This window comes from Bombus bifarius, unplaced genomic scaffold, assembly GCF_011952205.1.
Source record: "Bombus bifarius isolate JDL3187 unplaced genomic scaffold, Bbif_JDL3187 scf7180000007984, whole genome shotgun sequence".
Lineage (NCBI taxonomy): Eukaryota > Metazoa > Arthropoda > Insecta > Hymenoptera > Apidae > Bombus > Bombus bifarius.
Genome location: NW_022884367.1, coordinates 4,252,895 through 4,273,146, shown reverse-complemented (window position 1 = coordinate 4,273,146; position 20,252 = coordinate 4,252,895). Strand labels below are relative to the sequence as shown.

The 20,252-nt window shown below is 37.4% G+C and overlaps 2 long non-coding RNA genes across 2 annotated transcripts in view; one reads left to right on the top strand and one right to left on the bottom strand.

Moving 5' to 3' along the window:
• LOC117204873 overlaps positions 1–6,907 on the top strand; it is a 76,379-nt gene extending 69,472 nt beyond the window's left edge. Inside the window, exons 2-3 of the long non-coding RNA XR_004487149.1 lie at positions 6,271–6,367; positions 6,458–6,907. This is a non-coding gene — a long non-coding RNA (uncharacterized LOC117204873). The remainder of the gene's footprint in view (positions 1–6,270; positions 6,368–6,457) is intronic.
• The window catches only part of LOC117204872, a 53,658-nt gene continuing 35,208 nt past the window's right edge, over positions 1,803–20,252 (bottom strand). Inside the window, exons 3-4 of the long non-coding RNA XR_004487148.1 lie at positions 2,251–2,460; positions 1,803–2,199 (exon numbers count right to left, since the gene is read on the bottom strand). This is a non-coding gene — a long non-coding RNA (uncharacterized LOC117204872). The remainder of the gene's footprint in view (positions 2,200–2,250; positions 2,461–20,252) is intronic.

The following is a 20,252-nucleotide window of genomic DNA, read 5'->3' as shown; positions in this document are numbered from 1 at the left end:
CATTATGTAAGGATTATACTGTAAGAGAAAAATCGTAGATGGACGAAATCAATGAAGTGTTATTATATGAACCGTATTTATTGAACTTACTGTCTTTCTATGAGTTGGAAGTTTTAAATGCAGTTCTGCTGTAAGTTATTAAATCGCAATATATGAAATTTACAATTCGTTTGATTAAAATGATCAATCTTTCGTAGCAAGTGAGTATATAGTATAATAATACGTCGATTTAGATACATTTCTTTTCGTATTTGAATCTCGTGCTTCTTCGTCTGATCAAATGTTTTGATATTAAATTCGGTTCGGAGCAAATATTTTATGCAATAGATATACTTCTTATATACAAAAAAACTGCCACAAAATGATATTTCTGAATTATTTGTATTCGCCCATTATTTCAAATATAATTATACTCTATCTTTGTTTCAAACCTGATTCATCCTACATAAATACCAAATAGAAGCCCATAAATTCTCGATGCTGCATTTCAAATTCTCTTCAACGATCGCATCAGCATCGAGCAAAGCAATGGAATACCCTTTGCAGTCCAATGTCCGAGAACCCCTGTTTCGGCTATTTACCAATATAGTGATTAAATGTTCCATGAAATCACGAGTTCCACGTCATAACATTTTAAGAGTACTCCTCCCTTGGTCACGCGGTGGTCCTCTTTTACCAGGACAACGATGCATGTAGCTTTAATACCAGTGGCCGTGCGAGGTGCGTATAGGTATGCGAGGTGGCACGCGTGAACACGCGTCTCTATACGAAACTTCGACAAGCTTCCAAGTACACTATCGTTCAAAAGTAGACACTCGGTTATTTTCAGTCACAAAGTACAGATAAATCGAATTTTATAATTATCGTAGTTACGATTAATGTGTTTTTAAAAGCCAATATGCAACGATAAAGCTGGTGTTTATAATTGTGAAATCTTGACAAGCTGTTTATTTTCAGATTGTTTAGTTGTTGGATTACAAATCAGATGACGAAGGTTCCTCTAAATTGATAGAAATTTTGTTTGATGCGAGCAATGATATATAAATAATAAATATATGTAATAAATAATAAATAATAAAATATATTACTCTCCTGCTGATCTGATCTGTTGATATTATAATAAGATAGCAAGTGATGTTTCTAATTAATATTAATTCATCATTCATTTGTGCATTTGACCATCGACTGTTACTTTGAATTGAACAAAGTATTCAGATACTTATGAAGGGCAATGTACTTATACACTGCATAGTAGCTGGATTCTCTTTGCCTACTGTTTAATTACAACATACTTAGTTGCACAATTGTCTCTTTTACTCTTTCCACGTTGCTTCTAGCTGGTTGGTCTGTCGCTTCCCTTTGACCGTGTCTCTTCTCTCTTCGGCCAGTATCTCGATACTAAAAATAACGAGGCTGGGACAGGGATCACGGTGTAGGACATTTCTGTTCATTTTTCCCGAGACGGTTCCGCTCCGAGAGAGGCGTAATGGTAATTAGTTTTTCGCGTATGCGCTCGGAACCAGACCGAACTCTGGTACCGTGTTCGTCGTTGGGTCGAGGTTCCTTTTCGAATGGCATCCAAGATGGTCTAATTACCCTGCGTTCGCTTTTCATTTTCGTTTTTTGGAAATCACGCTTTATGCTGTTTCAGATGTAAGATGGATGTATTTTAAATGATACCAGTGGTATTTATTATAATTAATTACAATTTGTTAAATTCTTCAATACAAAAAATAATTGTTCCGCAAGAAAGTTTGGAATTTTATTTGTTAATTTAACAATTTAGCAATTTGAAAATGCGTTAATTTCGCAGATCAGTTATTTTTCATTTTCCTTTTCTTTCGATAGTTATAATTACCAAATTTTCATTGACGTGTATGGTTTCATTTTCTTTTCTATCGTTTCTTTCTTCATCGATCTTTTTTCAAAATTTCCCGATTTCGCAATATTCTCTTCCCGAGTCTGCTGAAATCACTCGAATCGCGTGCCCAATGTCTTAATATCCTACATTCGTAGCAAAAGTTGGCGATTTAATATTAGAAGGGATAAAAAAGTTTCGAAAAAGATCGGGAGGATTAGACATTTTTAGATCTGGTTTCCTTTCACAAATTTTTTAACCCTCTTCTCTCTTCACGCCTTTCTTCCTTCGACGAAAGAATGTCTGCGATGGTGGAGTATCGCTTACCCCGTTCACCGGCTCTAAAAGTGACAGAGAGTCAAAACACATCGGGTAAGTTGTTTTGCACTCACCTCCTTTTGCGTAGCGCGCGACAGCTGTATTTATACAAGACACTTCCGGCGAGACTCCAGCATGATAATTTCTTTTCCTTATTTCTGCCTTCTCCTACACGAACACCAAACAAGAAAAACAATAATTTTGCTGGCACGTGTACACAGAATTGGTCAGCCACTAATCCGGCTCGTCTTTCCCAATCAATGGGTAGAACGTTGATCTGAAACCTGAAATGAAACTTCCGGCTATCATCTATATATGTATCGTGCAAAAAGGAAGGAAAGAGATTTAAGGGAGGATTAATCGAAAACCGAGATGTTACAAACAACTTTATCGAGGGAAACGAGTTTCAACCCTTAAATTCCTATTAACGCTAGAACTACCGATAGTTAACACGAATCTATTTCTGCCAAAACCAGCCAAAATGATTGATCTTCAAAAAATACGTGATAATAGAATGTTTTTATTTTTACAGAAGGAATTCCATTTTATGTAGTATATTTTTGGTATTATTAATCCATCTGGGACCATGACCCCAGCATTAGTATTTAGCGATCTAGCGATCGATGCGGAATTTTCCTGATTACTGATATCAGCATATCGAATGATGCGCAATAAAATTTTTAAAAACACGTGGGAAGTTGTACAAAACGAGGAAACTGGTTAATTGGGGTTCGATAAACAGATTGCAGGACTTTTTTACACTTTGACAAGTACCAGTCATTTTGACTGGTATTGGTGTAAGTAGCCTTGGTACAAAATTATTTTGAGTTTGAATACATAAAAAACAAAATAAGATTCATTATATTATTCTTTTAGTTATCGTTGCGAAAGTCATTACATCATTGCGGAAAAAATATAACATGAAGTAGGAATTTTAAAATAAAATTTGACTATAATAAAACCAGTAAATTTGACTGATGTGGTAGTTCTAGCGTAAGAAGATTATGATGTAGCGCAAGAAGTTTTGTTCATTTGTATCTCTATCAAAACAAAAACGAGACTCATAGATTTCACGAATTTGTAAGAAATGAATGAAACTAAAAATGCCATCGGTGAATTAATGTTTGAACAAATACTAAATTTCTCATTATAATGCATTAAAATATGTATATGAACTACTAATTTTATTGCACTGCATGTGCCTATGGAAATTGAAGAGTTAATACCGTAGTCTATCGGTAAACAAGGTTCAGTGAATTTGAAATGTATACTTTTATTAATTCGGATTTTTATCCATTTATGCGAAAATGTACGGAGCGCATATAACGTGCTAGAATATAAAATGGTATGAAAAGTAAAGTAGTCGTTATGATATTTTAATGGATAAAACAAATTTTCATCCAAATTTTGCTGTTTTGTTTAATTGCATTTATGAAACCCCACAGCCTGTTTGTTAGGCTTGAAAAATATCATTTTCCTCCTGTTTCCATTATCCTTCAATTAACTGACGAGACGACAATTTTCACAATAATATTGCGATGTTAATGCGAATCCACGAGTGCCAATCGATCGAACGAGAAACACTGTTTTAATTTTCACAACGTTCGCAATTGAATTGATAATTTTGCATTAAATGCCGGGCGCGGTTTAAACGAGAGGAAAATCGTGCGCGCACAGTTTGCGAAGTAGAGCGATAATTCAACTGAGATTCAACTATAAATAATTATTGCCTGGCTCGTGATAATTTCCCGTTAATTTAACTACGCTTTTTCTGTCGTTCGTTCGTGTTAAATACGGATGCCACGGGCAAGTACTCGAGCCACATAAATGACAGCGTTGATTAAAACGTATGTACACAGAAACGAATTGAAGTTACTATTCGTTTTATCTTCGCGCGCGATTAAGCTGTTCGCATAAGTATCTCCTCTGCGCGATACTTCGAAACAACACAATTAGTATAATGAGTTAGTACTAGTCCTCTAATTTACAAATCCCCCAGTTTCCTACTTCACTAATCCCGCGTCCTCGCATTTCGTGAATTCTCGACTCGTCAAATATTTCACTTTTCCTGCTTCTTTGCCTTTACATATTATAATTTCATCTCGTTTCTTCAAACGTTTCTCTTTCGCATTGGTCTATGTTATAAACATGCCTAACACTCTTGACGATTCTTTATTTTCTGATTTTATTGATTGTCTATGTTAACTCAATTCACAGTTCCAAGGATCTATAAATTTCCGGCTGTCTAATATTCTATTTCTTAAACTGTCCAATTTTCTCTATTAATTTAATTTTCAACCCGGCCGATTTCTATATTTCTATAACACACGACGAACATTTTAATCTTTTGTATTTAATGAATTTCTGCTTTCTAGTGTGCAATTATACCACTCTTTAAATCTATATTACAGAAATTTGAGAAAATATTATATAAATAACGATCAGGGTGTCTAGGAGTGACTTCCAGCGAAATAAATGCATGATTTTCTAGCAAATAACTCGCACCTGGTCTAGCTGACGAAATGATCTAGCCAACACACGGTTTGCCAACTTCGATATCAATCTTATTACGCGTCCCTACTTAACTTTCAAATTTGTCTGCTTCTTTAGCTACATCCTGTTTAATATATCCGTTAATCCCGCTGTACGTTGAACAAGGAAAACAAATGTTCGCGAGTATCCGGAAACGTGGTCGATTTGTAGTTGTTGGATATCGTTGACTGACGATACGTAAGATTGTCCAGCAGACACTGTGATTATTTAACCAAAAACAAAATCTTGTTCAGTCTCGGATATATATTTTTTTTTTTTGCACTAAATCATGATTTTACGAAATTCGATCTTTTACAATATGTACTACTGCCCTCAAAACTTCCAACTATTAGTTACGATCAGTTAAACTGCAATTCAATTATCATATGCATGTGTTAACGTTTGAGCTAAATTTCGCTCGTTTCAATCGGTTTGCCAGTAAATCTTCGTAGGGGCTTGCTCGATCGATATTGCTATATATCACAGCGAATGAGTAGGTGTGGAGGGTCGAAATGTCGTTAGATTATACCAAAGATGTTTATTGGACGTGGGCCAACCTTCGAGATTCTCAGTCGCTTCCTGCGCAGATCGCAACGGTGCGATGCCAACAGTCAACGTGACGATGAGACAAGTGTGAAAGCTCGACCGTTTTGCGGCCTCTATCGCTTGAAGTACCAAAAATTCGCCAAGCGTACAACACGCCCGACCAGAACCCGACATTTCGTAGCTCCATTCTTTCAATTTTACTGAGCTTCCGTATTTGTTTAGTTCCTGTTCGAAAATTTCACCAGGCAATTTCCATTATGTTTCGTTACTTATTAGAGTCTTAGACTTAGGAAATGAACACTTTATAACCGACTCTCCTTCTTAGTTTCCCACTTTTCGATCTCTCCACTATTGGTAGCTTGTATAGGATAAAGGCACGAGCGCGAAAATTATTGCTTACGACAGATACGATGAGCGTTGTCATCGAGCAGCTACAGATACCAATCTAGGTAATCAAAGGGTTTCGTTTTGGAATTATCGCGTGCCATATTCTTCTCTCTTATTAAACACGACATAGTACGACGCCAGAATAATTTACCTATAATTCTCAATGAGAATTGATTGTAAAATACATCGAAATAAAAAAAAAAATTATTCCTCTCGATAAATCTACCTATTCCTCTGTTCTATCCTCGTCATTCTCGATCACAGTCTAATCTATTTATTCACGGGCCACTTTTGTTGTTAAACTAGGAATTTTTATAACTTCCGGAGAAATTTCGAGGTGCGAAAACGCACGCAACGCATGTAATATGCAAAGATATAAAAAATATTTAAAATAGAGTGTTGATTATAATATTTAGCACGTGAAATAAAATTTCTATAGTTACGTCCATAAAAATATAAAAGTCTATAAAAATCCTCGATCTGTCAGACATAACCATAACACCATCTCGTAACAGTTTTAAACATCAAAATAAATTATTTCACCACCTATAACTATTTCCACCATACTCTACGCCAACTTTATATCCTTTCCCTCTAGAAATATCGTTTTGTATCTTTCTGACTTTCAGCCGATGCCCAACGATCCCTCAAGACTGTTTGACGAGGAATTTTTCCTTTTGGTTGCCAAACAGCGGAATCCAAGACACATCAGCCCCATTGGAGCATGTACGTGCGGACGAGCGAACAGACGGAGTTGTTAATTAATATCGCTATAAATTAAAATGTATTATGCAAGTTAGGCGGTCTCGTCCGCAGGCTCTTCGGGACTCGCGGAGTCTCGGCTGCGGCCGTGCTCGAGGAACCGAGTTTTACGCGGTGTGCGAGCTTCCACGGGCGAAGGGAGGACGATGGAAAGGGCGAACGAGCGGAGGCTGAGGCAACGGGACGCGGAAGAGGACGGCGCGGCGCGGCGTGGCAACCGGCGGGCAAACAACAAGAGGTTTTCGTAGCCGGCTAACGGCAGAGTTTCCTCATAAACTCTTAGGGAAGTTCGCAGACAAACACAGAAATATTTTGTAATGGAAACACGTCCCTGAGAAATTAAATATCGCAATGAAGAAGATGAAGTTGCGTTTGTAGCCGAGTGCTACGAGGAGACGACTGTCGGCGAATCCAGAAGCGTATTACGTGCGACGAACAGTCATTAATTGCTACCGTTTTCGAACGTCGTGAATGTCAGTCACCTGATCTTATTCTCTTTCAATCTATTGGATCGGCAACTAAGTGATTGCGGATTTTGTCAATACCACCTAATGATAAAATCCGCAATCACTTAGTTGCCAACCCTATAGATAGAAAGTCATCGCGTTGCTCATTCGTCCAAAGTATGGAGCATCTGTGTTATTCATATTCGACTCCATTTCACTGTATAAATCTTTGATATTATGAGAAATTGAATTTGCATTATTTGCTTCAAATTCAAGGATGTGATCGTTAAAGAAAGATACGTTTCAAATTTGCTACGAATTATAAGAAAAATTGCTAAATTCGCAAAACTTAAATCTCTTGTGTCTGTCAAATCATTTTTTAATCTAATCTTGTCTTCTTATCGTTAAAAACCTTCTTAAGTTTCGGGTGGTTTCTTGTTCGAATTTACAAAATTTGAATATAAAAATTCAAGGACCTTGGTGGAACCGGAAGTCTAGCAAATACAAGACAAAGTAGATCCACTGTCAAGACCGAATATTGCAAACAGAACGTCACGCGAAATAATATTAACTCACACGTAATACGTATTAACAATAATGATTGCCCGAAATTCCTGAAGCATCTGGTCACGCGTTCGAGGAACATTCGCGCTATTAATCGTGCCAAGTTGCCAGTGCATTCCACGAACATTATATGTCGGTACGTTCGACGGATTATTTATGTTATTTATTTGCGGACAGTTCTCTATTTAATCGTACTACAGTTTTCGATAATCTCAGTTGGCTCTGGTCCCCGGATCTCCAAAACAACTTAGTTACAAGTTGCAACTGGTCGATTGCGCAAGCAATCATGCGAATTAAAGAGATCGATCGCTGAAGTTTCGTTTGGTGGAAATACTTTGAAAATTACAGAGAAAGAACACGATAAGTGATATTTCACATTTTTCCCAACATAGTTTTATAATTCCATAAGTCGTTGCTTAATTTGACATACGTTATCACGATTGTCGTTTTATTTGATTTTATGACTGCACGCCTATTTACCCATATTTTTCACCACATGAAAAATACTGCTTGTCGTAATACTAAAATATTTGTCTTAACAATTACGAAAGTATTTGAAAACTCGCGAAAGTACTTGAAAGCTTAGCATAGAAAACTTTAATATTCATATAGTGGATATTATCTGAAACATTTTGAAATTTCGTTAACACTGTAATAAGATAAGATTGCCACGATTATATCGGTAAAATTTGAAACCGTTTTGAATGCCTATAAATGACATGTATTGCAAACGTATATATAATGAAAAATTATTATACAGTACGAACAGTCATCCCATCATATCATAAATGTCGGGAATATGATTTTACTGAATACTCAGGTTTATTAATGTAATGGATAATCCACTATTCGAATACATTTGTGATAGTTGCAAACTTTATCAATGTTAATCGCGATAGTGGAGCCTCAGAAAAGTGCTAATGAAATCTCAAAATGCTTCCTATAACACACATAACATATTCATGAAACGTGTCCAGAAGTGTTCGAATACTTTCGTGAGTCTTTGCATTTTTAGCTATTTTATATCAAAATATTCTCCTTTTGTTATAAAATGACAGTAAAATAAAAAGATCGACAAAAATCGTGTACCTTTTTCTTGTGTTTTTTTCTTTCTTTGGGAATTCTGCGAGGACCAGCGGCCGATCGCCGCCACATTGGGGCGGAATTAGAAGCGAAAAGCTGGTCGTTGAATGGCAGAGGAAATCGAACGAGCGGAACGTTTGATAAGCGCGCAAATTGGCCGGGACAGATGACGGATTTCGATAGTTAGAAACGGCTGCTCGTTAAAACTAATGGCAGCAGCGGATTTAGAACTTGGCAGTGTTAATCATCAATTATATCGACCTTATTGCGGCTAGCCCACAGCATGTGACGTGCGTGACAATCGTTGGAACGAAACGGCCGCCACGTGTTTTCGCATCACGCTTTGAATCGATCGCGATTCGCTCAAAATAATTGTCGCGCCCCTGTCTCGCTTTAATTAATCATTAACCTACCTCGACCCCGGAGAATCCTTCCTTCCGATTTAATTAGTTATTCGTTAATTTCGTCTACGACGAATTTGTTACAATTCCCCTGTAAATGCATTATTCTCCGGTTCATTCGATTGTCTTATTTTTACACGTTCTGCAGTCGCATTTTCATCCCCTCTTGAACGTCTGCAACGGAAGAACCGAATTGTTCGTCGTCCGTTTTATTAGAAATTCGATTGCGTTTATAGTTAGCAGCTTGAATAGATGGCCGAATAAAATATTGAAATTTTAATTGCACCGTCTGAACAATAATGGAAGTTTCATATTATTTTATTAATTAGAACAAAAGTTATCGGAAGAATATAGAATTCGTTTATTTTTTTATATATATTTCAACTGTAATTTGCATCACAAAACTTTGAAAAGAAGGGAATACAGATTTTTTAAAGAATGTATAAAATGTAAAGATATTACAATTTATCATTAAAGATCAAAAGCATATTCCTTCTAAAGAAGAAAGTATCAAAAGCGTATCTATTAATTAACAGCAAAGGTTAAGAACATTGGAACTTATGGAACTTCTGGTTCCTCGATTGTCACCAGATTTTTCGTCGGTCTAATTATTGTCCCTGGGGCAACTACAACCCTCGATATGCCAGCCGTAGTCGAACTACAGCAATCAACGAGATCGCAATTTCTCCCTGTTCTCTTCAGGAGAACCTCGAGGACTTAGCAAGTAGTTAGTCCTCCGACTTTGTCCGCCCAACCCCCAAAGAAACGTACTACGCATTCTGAACCTCATCCAGCAAACATCTAGCTGAATCGCGTATCCTTTTTCTCGAAACACGAAGTGATACGAAATCATTACAAAGATTGCGATGTCAAAACATCTTAGGTTCAAATTATTTCAATTAGACTTTTTATTGGTTAGTCATTTTTAGAATCGTCGATTGCATATTTCTGTCTTTGCACTTTGATTGAGATTTCTTTCGAACATTTCAATTATCGCAATTTAATTATTGTCGATTGTTTACATATATTGAGTATTATTATTACATAATTCCTAATTTTATAAATATATTTACTACCATACGTATTCTTAAACCCTCCAATTTTTTCCCCCTTTAAATTCCGCAATTTTAATTTCCTCAACATCGAATATCCTATTTACCCAAATTTTAATTTTCTAAATATTTATACTTTTCCCTCTTAATTTGATATTTTTCTCTATATACCTTTTCCTATTCCTTTTCACTTCTTCTATACATTCCCAAGCAACTAATTCTTCAATACATCTCTCCCTATTAAATTTATTTACCACTTTCCCCTACCATTTCCTCGCGCAACTTTTCTCGTCCGCTCTTACCTTAATTTTTCAATCTACGGACGGTTCGTCGGTCGAATTTTAGCGTCTCTCGAGTATCTTTTAATTCGCCGGCCCTCCATTTTCGAGCATCAGAGCGCCGATTCGAATTCCCAGCCAGCAATCTCTATGGTAAAACGGTCAAAGATCGCGCGATAAATTTTTTGCGCGCGTGTTCCGCGAAATACGAAGTTGGGAAAAGGGTGCGCGCACTTCTGGTTCATCCACGTTCCGTGCCAGCAGAGGTCGATTCATATCGTCCGTCGCAATAGCGTGGAAAACACTTCCGGGAACCATCGTAGACCATCCACCGAGCGGAGCACTTAAACTCCAGGCGCGACCAGCGTGGAGAACCTGACGGATAACGAGCGCCCAGAGATTAATCGGCGGTCACGGATTCTAAATTCTGCCACGCGGTTAAACCGCGACGATCACCGCGAACTGCGTGCAAGTTCGATCATCTCCTTGATTCGGCTCTGCCCTTCAACGTTTAAATAATCTTTTTCGTCTAAATAAACGTCTAAATAAATTTTTCACTTCCTCATAGATCGATAGAATTGCAGCATGATAATGTGAAAATACATACAGCGGTCGAATATACCCGGCAAGATTAATTTAGATATCATTTTGTTAAGCTGCAAAGTAAATGAATATATAATTGACGTGCTTGTTAAGCAGAAAGCAAATCTCCAACAGCTATTGTTTATTAGAAAAGAGTACGTGATTGTTAAACATGATGTATGAATGTAAAAGAAGCATAATATCATCTTCATGTTTTGTTTAGAATTATTGAAGTTACTTTCTGAAACTGCTAAACCTCTGTTTTTTTCAGAATTTTTACATCGATATCGATCGATAAGCGGTTCCAATACACCATTATAGTGGATCTTCTGCTATCAAAAGGTTTGCTTCATAAATTTATTTCTATTAGGTTGTCCCAAATGTTTCTTTCGTTTCATAAGTGAAATAACAGATGCATAACATTTTTTATTTTATATAATTTTATGGATTCATGTATGATCCATTTTGTAGTAATAGAATAAAATGGATCAAACATAATTCAATAAAATAATATAAAACAAAAAATGGCGAGCTCCGATTCCGCTGCATGATGCGCAGCTGTCAATTTGATTATGGAGGAAAATCCTTACAAAGCAGTGCCCTGAATATAAAACAAAAAATGTTGTGCATCTACTACTTCCTTATAAAACGAAAGGAACTTTTCGGACAACCTGATACAATATAACCCTCGTCTCTTTTCCACACACGCCTATATAACCATGATATATGTATACGTGCACAGACTGTTTTCTGTTTAACCGAATATTTTATCTTATTTGTCTTGAAAAAGATATATCAGCTACGTGTTACCTGTTTTAATATAAAACAGTTTAAGCATTCACGCTATACATAGGAGAACAATTTGAGCGTAAAATGGTTAAAGACAGCGAAGTTACTTGTGCAAAATCAAAAAATACGCAACATCCAGCAAATAACTATCTGTGATGGAAAAAGAAACAAATGAACGTGCATGAAAATAACTATGCAAGTGAATCGTTGCTAGACCAAACGATCGTTGACGTTTCGCGATAAACCGGTGAAATTATTCGACAAAAGAGAAAAAGGAAGTTTCACGGCACACCGAATATAACCGCGGGACGGTTGTCATTTTATCGATATCAACAAAGAGGAGCTGGCCGTCGTAGAAAACGCTTCTGGCATCTATACGGCTAGCTATGGTGCAAGGGGAAGGCACTTAAAGTCAAGTAACTCGACCAGCGTGGAGAACTCGACGGATAACGAGCAGTCGGAGATTGATCGTATTGCGGGCGCGAATTCGAAATTCCGCCAGGGCCGTGCTTTATTCGCTGAGAATTTCGCTATGTTACCCGGCATTTCGACTCGGATCGGCCAGAGAAAACGGCAATGCATGCCGACACACGCGTCCGCCATTTATATTTCCCAAGTCACACGCGCGATTCCGATTTCATATCCGAAATTCCTCTCGTTCTACCGATTCATACATTCTTAGCTTCTTACTTGTTTTTCTGATTCTTCGTGATTTCCACGGCTGAATCTTAATACTAGAATTACCGATAGTTAATACGAAGTTATTTCTACCGAAACCAGTGAAAATGACTGGTCTTTGAAAAATACGTAATAATAGAATAATTTTGTATTTATTGATTTATTACTTTCTTACAGAAGGAATTCCATGTTGTGTAGTACATTTTTGGTATTATTAATCCATCTGGGACCATAATCTCTAAACAAGAGGTGACACATTTATAAGATAGTAGAACCAGTCATTTTGATTGGTGTGGTATTGCTAGTGTTAGCATTTAGCGATCGATTCGGAATTTTCCTGATAACCGATATCGTCATATTGAATGATACGCAGTAAAAATTGTAAAAACGTGTGGAAACTGGTTAATTGGGGTTTGATAAACAGATTGCAGAACCCTTTTACACTTTGACAAGAACCAGTCATTGTAGCTGGTATTGGTATAAGTAGCTTTAATATAAAATTATTTTCAGTTTGAATACATAAAAACAGTGTAAAATTTGTTATATTATTCTTTTAGTTATCGTTGCGAATGTCATTACATCATTGTGGAAAAAGAATATAACATGAAGTAGGAATTTTAAGATAAAATTGTAAAATCAGTCAATTTGACTGGCGTGGCAGTTGTAGTGTTAAAGCTTCGAATCTACAGGTCGAAAAGTTTCAACTTCGTACTCTGTTAATCGTAGAAGACAAGCCTTTAAAGTTCTGCTTGAAAACTTTGAAAAATACTTTTAGACACCTTTCATGTATATGTACTATGTATGTTATACGAAACATTTCGAAATTCCATTAACACTGTTACGAGATTCCACTATTATGGTTATACTAAAACTTGAAATCGAAGTGAAAATATATAGATATAGAAATTGCAAGATATTTAGTACAAGTATATACTTTACAGAAGTCAGAAATATTTGAACTTGTCATATGTTCACGAATCATATCTTGAACATTTACTGTATGTAAAATATAGCTGTTCATGCCGTATACAAATTTTTCAGTCGATCTACTTTTTCAAGAAACATCTTGTAATTTCTATATACATTTTCAGCTTGTTATCAATTCTGACCAATATAATCATGACAGTCGTGTTTTATGAAAGTGGTAATGAAATTTCTAAATGTTTCATGCGTATAACACATACGATATGAACATAAAAGTTACCAATATTAATGTGGTCAAATACCTTCGTGAGCCAACGTAGATGACTGTACGGAGGAAGATAGTATACACGGCGGATGATTCAGCGCGTGTAATTTCCCGGTGAACGATTGACGCGGACCGCGTGGACGGCATATATCGCGCGGCACCGCGCGCCGCGACGATTTCGGTAAAATGTGTGACGGTCGAAGCGACGGGCAAAGCCTCCTTTGACTTCTCTGCCGTGACCATAAACCTCTGATTTACGCCGTTTCGAGGCGAGCACGGGTGCCGTTCGGCAAACCACGCGTGAGATCGACCTGTCGCGAAAATCGGATTACCAACTTTTTACTTTGTCTCGTTTCTACGCGCGCGAAACCAGACGCGCAGAACCGCACAACGATGCGCTTTGCGCGCGCCAGATTCATGCGGATACGCGAACTCGCGCTTCCATCTTCGTCTTCCTTTTTCTTTTGTCCCTTTGTCTTTGCATATTGCAGCTCTGCTCAAGCGAATTCCGAAACGCGATGGATTCGTAAAAAGAGGAAATTAGTTTGAACGTCGCGAATATCGAAGTTCGTGTTTCGCATTTAAAACACGAGGTTCGATAACTTCTGTTCCGTGGGGGCAAAGTATTGGCGATGCTACTTTTCAACTTTTATCTTGGACACTTTCTTTGATATTTTTAAGTTCACCGAATTCTTGTATACGACACTGATGCTTTATAGTATTAGGTTGTTAGGTTGAAAAGTTTCTTTCGTTTTATAAGGAAATAATAGACGCACGATATTTTTCTTTTATATTAGTTTATTGAATTATGCACGAACATAATAATAGAAATATAACGAAATTGATTATACATAGTTCAATAAAATGATATAAAATAGAAATTGTTGTTCATCTATTATCACCTTATGAAACGAAAGAAACTTTTCGGAGAACCCAATGTTTCGATGATATTAGTATCTGTAAGGTTTTTATTAATTTTTCTGTATTCGTTAGACTTCGGTTTTTGTTCTTTCAACTATTTGGTTTATTAGTTAGTTCTTTTCAGACCGTGAATTGTCACTTTTTAAGTTGCACTCTCGCTCTTATCGTTAATGTCGATCCTATAGTTAATGATTTTTACGATGATGTATCAGTACATCGGAATAAAAAATGATCTCTATACAAACATATATCTTGTACTGAAAGAATCAAGCTGGCAATTAAATTGCAACGAATTAAAGACAATTTTTACATTCGTTGAAAAGTATCTGGTTTTCTTTGAATAACTTTAACCTCGTTCTATACGTTTCATGCGCGCCATAGACGTTAAATAATTCATACAACACGTGCAACACCTTGGAAAGTGTAGCAACATATAAGTATTTATCCGACGTTTCTTTTTCATTTATCTAAATTTATTCCCCGATTTGCACTCTGCGTATGTAGTAATAAACACATTAGCAAGTAATCAACAACAATCATTGCGATACTATGCGAAAAGAAACATTAGGTTTGTTCAATGAGACCATTTATATACATGTATCAAAACCAATCTTAAATTCGAAGAAGGAGAAACAGGAATGAGACAGGATAAACAGGAATGAGACAGGATAAACTCGAATGATAAAAATGTAACAATTACTAGACCAGAAAGTTATTTTTAATTTCAACACGCAACTTTTTCAGTTGTTAACCGGGAAACGAACTTGTCACTCGCATCTCACTTTTGTATCTTGTTGCATCACTTTACTTACATTTTATATTACATTATATGGTAATTATATTAAAACCAAAGCTAATTCTTCTTTGTTAACGTCGAAATCCGCACACTGAGTCTTTCATCCAAGTAAGATTTTCCGCACAGTATTCTGCTAAACAGTTAACCATGATTACTAAAAAAAAAAAAAAAAAAAACAATTTCTTAAAATTCTCATTTCAATGTTATAGAAAATTCACACAACTTTGATATCGACGTAGTAAAGAATTCCTTGAGAGTTTTGCTAAACATTGGTAACTAACTTATTCATCCATTTCGAAGTTTCCGTACTATAGGTGTCTATGGAAATCGAAGGGTTGAATATGCAAGCATATTCGAAGTGATTCGAAGTTTTAGCCGCAGCGCACTAAATTAATTATGCTGTGAATTAATTACGAAACTAGAGGAATGATACTTTTAACGGTTGAGGTACGTGATTAAATCCAAATTTTCAAAACCTTAACTTTTCACCGCTATGATTCTCGGATTTCCATATGTAAAACGATCCAAAGTGTTTCAGTGCCTATCCACCACGTAAATATCCAAGCAAACGTTCACGCTTCGAGACATCCTGGCGATCGACCACGAAAAATCGAGGCGATCGCTCTCGATCGTTTGGATCGCGGCTTCCTGAACTTGGTTTGGTTCGTTCGGTTGGTTCACCGTGTATTTATAGTTTAATTTGTGGCCTAGGGCCACGTTGAGGGTCGCGGGTATATTTACTTGGCCGGCCTGGCTTTAGGAGCCTCGAAATCCGTTCGCTCCCGGTCTTCCTCGCCACGGTGGCCGAACGAAAGAATTTTTATGAGCACGTTAAACGAGCAGCCGAATGTATCTCTGTAGGTCCACGGCCTGCCGCGGTACGATCGGTTTATCGTTCACCGAACGATCGGACGTTCCCCTTTCTTCGCTCTCGCGCGACGCTTTCGCGCGACTCATCGAGGAACGACCGAGCTTCCCGATCCTCCCCACCGACCAACTTTCTAATTTTGGCCATGCAAACGAAATTTTAAAGATCAGTTTCGCCAGTTTCGCATCGTATACTATATTGTGTAAATTATGCTCTTTAATCCTTTCGATGACAATTGTGTCGCGATTTTCATATCATCTCTGTTTTGCAATCGTCGTATAGTGGAAGAAGAGACGCGGAGACAGTATAAATACAAGTATTTCTATAGAAATCAGTCGCAAATATGCCTTGCGCAATTGTTCAAAGCGTTAATTGTACATGACCATAAAAGAAAAATCAAGTTTCATTATTTTCTTTTATCGTTCCGATAGACGGATTTCGAAATCCTTAGTTCGGTATCTTTTACACTTTTCATTTCTAGTTTAAATTATTCATGGCGGCTTATTTGTATGTATCGTTACGTGCTAATATGTATCGACAATGTGCTAGAGCGATGCTTATCGTTACACTTGAAGATTAATTTCTGGTTTACGATAAGAGGAAATTTTCCGTTTTCAAAATTTGCTTCCTGAACTCGTCATGCGTGAAGTATTATACAATACATAATTGGTGGTAAAAGATTAAATTATGAATTTAGTTGGACCTCAATTAATGCTTTATTATCACTGTGCAACTATACCGGTAAATATTAAGGAGGAAATTGGAAATTTCAAGAAGTACTCGTAAAGCAATTTAAGGAATACAGTGGGAGGAAGTGAAAACGAAAAAAAAAAGAAACGTGGGACGAGTTCGGAGAAATAAGAATATGTAGAAACAGTTCAATCCGTGCGTTCACGGTAACTTACGTTCCGTTCAATTCCGTGATATTAACTTCCTTGGAGGATCACAAATTTATCATTACTCCTAACCAGGAAGGAATTAAGTTTTCCGTCGACGGCGACCATTAAAACGTCGGTATTCTTTTATAAAATACGGAGAGCAATTACACTTATCTGTTTGCAATTAATTACGAGCAAACCAAATCGAAAAACAGCACACACGAATTAATATCACGTAACGATAGTGCGCCGCATTAAAATTAATCAGCAATTGTTCTTAATGGGCGCGAAGGGGAAGGTTTGTAAGGCGTCTCTTAGCCTCTGGTTCGTTTACGTGAATCAAGGATCCGTGGATCTTGCATGTTTACCACAATTTATTTGTTAATAATTACACGAGTCCTTTTACTCTATTTTCTATCTTGATTTTTTTCTTCATTCCAACAAAATCGCGCGTAAGCAAGCAATCTTGTTTGTATTGCATATGTGCATACAGGGTGCTCTATAATTGGTGGTATCAAAACTAAATTGAAAATATGAAAGAAAATGTTTTTACAAAGAGCTTGGTTTTTTGAGAGAATTTATTTTATAATTTAAAATTTATTTCAATTTATTTCATCTATATTAAAAATAAATCTTGAAAATTTATTCTGCACTTAATTATTGCACTATGTCTCACGTTAATTGGTCTTGCTGTAGATCGATATCTCTATTTATATTTATCTCCAGCGTATGGTTAATGGACACCTAACAGCCGATAAAACATAATCTCTGAACATTCACGAGTGATAAATGTTATTTTATGAATGAAAAATATTTTCAATAATGTTTTATCTCATTCCATGTTGTCTAATATCCAATACACAAACACAAACACTTACAGATCTTACCAGTGTTCAGTCAATTCCATTAAATTATCACCTAATTAATTTAGCAGGCAAACATTCAAAGTGAATTTTCTAAAAAAAAAAAAAACAGACTTGTATAAAAAGATCGTATTCCATCCTGTCGACTTATTTTTTCCTATAGGAGGAACCTGTACTAGCTATACGACACCCAGTATATCTATACACACATAATGTGTATATAGTTCGCGTGCAAAAACACGGATAATTTGTGGCCACGATTATGCAACGTTGCTCGCGAGCCTGCGTGCTCCGCTTTTCTGCTCCGCTCTTCGTTCCGCGTCGAGTGATTTCGGTTCGTACATCGCCGTATCGCAAATTTGTATCGTGCACCGAGATTTGTTCGTACCGAGAGCGACGAGCCAGGCAGAAACGGCCAGGCGAATCTTGTCTGATGTTTCCTTGCTTCGAGCCGCGATTAATCGCCGCTTCTAAAATCAGCCCCCGGCGTTTATCCTTTTCTTCGTCTTTTTTTTTTTCTTCCGTGAAACAAGGAACGCCGAATCTGTTTTAATTTTTCGAATTTTGGATGAAGGGATGAGGGAAAAAGTTGCGTATGTGTATATTTATAGGGAATGATTTATCGCTTTCGATTACTTATAGCGAATGTTTTCAGTATTTTTCTTTTACATCATTCTCTGAATCACCGTCATCGTGGCGTTCTTGTTACTAGCTAACATCACGTGACTCACCGTTTCATTAAATAACTGCTTACTAATGAATTTGTAATTTGTACTTAACGTCTTAGATACCCATATTACGTAAAACAGATATCGTTCGTTGTTTTTACTAGTCTTTCGTCAGCCACTTCTTACGTCTCTTTGACGTAAACGGTGAATAGAAAATGCATTCTGAGGAAAATTGAAGGAAAAGTAATCGCTTGCCAATCATAACGCTACAATTATTCGAAAGTTTCCAAACGAAGCTTAGTATAGGTTCGTTTATGTTATCCGCCAAGACTGGGAAATGTAAGAGAACAATTCAAGCAAATACACTGAATGCTTACAGGTATTATCGACATTGTCAGACAAGAATAGCAATAGTCACTATTTAATAACAAAAATCATTCTACAAGAATATGTCACGGCTCGGCAATGTCGTCGCGCTTGCATAATTTTCCTACTGCAAAACTTAAGCGTACACCTTTGTGTGAAGATTCTACGACACATAAAACTATCTATTACAAATACTCCATTCTATAAAACTCGTAGAACAGCAAAAGTTTCCATAATTGCGTTGTAATTGGAGCAGTGGAAGTCAGAAGGTTTAACAGTCGGAATTCGCAAACTCTGTGTCCAATATGGCGCGTTTCGCACAGATCAATGCACCTGTCGACTCCCTCGCCAGACGCGCTGGTCCGCGAGAGAAAAAGAGAAGAGAATGAAAAGACGGTGCAACGTACTGGCGCGTTTCTGGAAATCGGCTTTCCGCAGCGCGGCGGCCGGAAATAGAAAGAAGCCAGCCCTCTTCTGAGATCGAAGTGCAGGGAAAAAACGCGGGTCCCGTTTATTTTTACAATCGGCAGTAGATTGAATCGTTCGGCGGTCGTTCTTAGGGCTCTCGGGCGACGCCGACGAAGAGAAGAACGAGAGGCAGAAGAGAACGGAAGGAAAGAGAAGCATGTGCGATACACGCGGCTCGCTGTACGCCGCGTTTGCCTTTTTGTTCGTCTCCACCGCGAGATCTGTTTCTTCGTTCGCTGCTACCGACGTTGTTGCTTCGGCGAGCTCAGCCTTTTGCCTCGGAAAGCCGCGCGTTCTCTTTGAATGGATCGGCCGCGATCTTCACCCGTTCCTCCTCTTTTCTCCTTTTTATTTCTTCTTTTTTTTTCTTCTGCTTTCTTTATTCTGTCTTTTCTGCCAGCCCATCGCCGTCCATGGTTTTCCGGGCTCGCGAGGAAACGATTTCCAACGCGGCGAGCAAACGTCGACGCGCACTGTTTAGCGCTGGCCTCGAGAAGATCAGACGCAATGAGGCTGATCTTGCGACGCACGGGAAAGTGCGGTTACACTGCTTCCGCCATGCACGAGAAGAGGGTTGTTGCGCGATTCTTCACGTACAAACGGACCGTAACCGATGCCTCGATGGAGAAACGTCGTTTCGCTGTATCGTTTCTAACGTTTGTCACGGAAACGAGTTTGGGATGAAACTTATAGTGACTAACGTGTATTTTACGAACATGCTTTTCGTACTGAATAGTTTGGAAATTGTGGCAGCATGACACAGATAGAACACAGATCTAGGAATTGGTAGAATCCTCGTATTGGGTTGTCCGAAAAGTTTCTTTCGTTTTATGAGCAAATAATAGACGCACAACGTTTTTTGTTTTGTATTATTTTGTCGAATTACGTATGATCCATTTTTTTCTGTTGAGATAAACACCGCGACATTTCACAGACTTGGTTTCACGTTTGTATGAAGG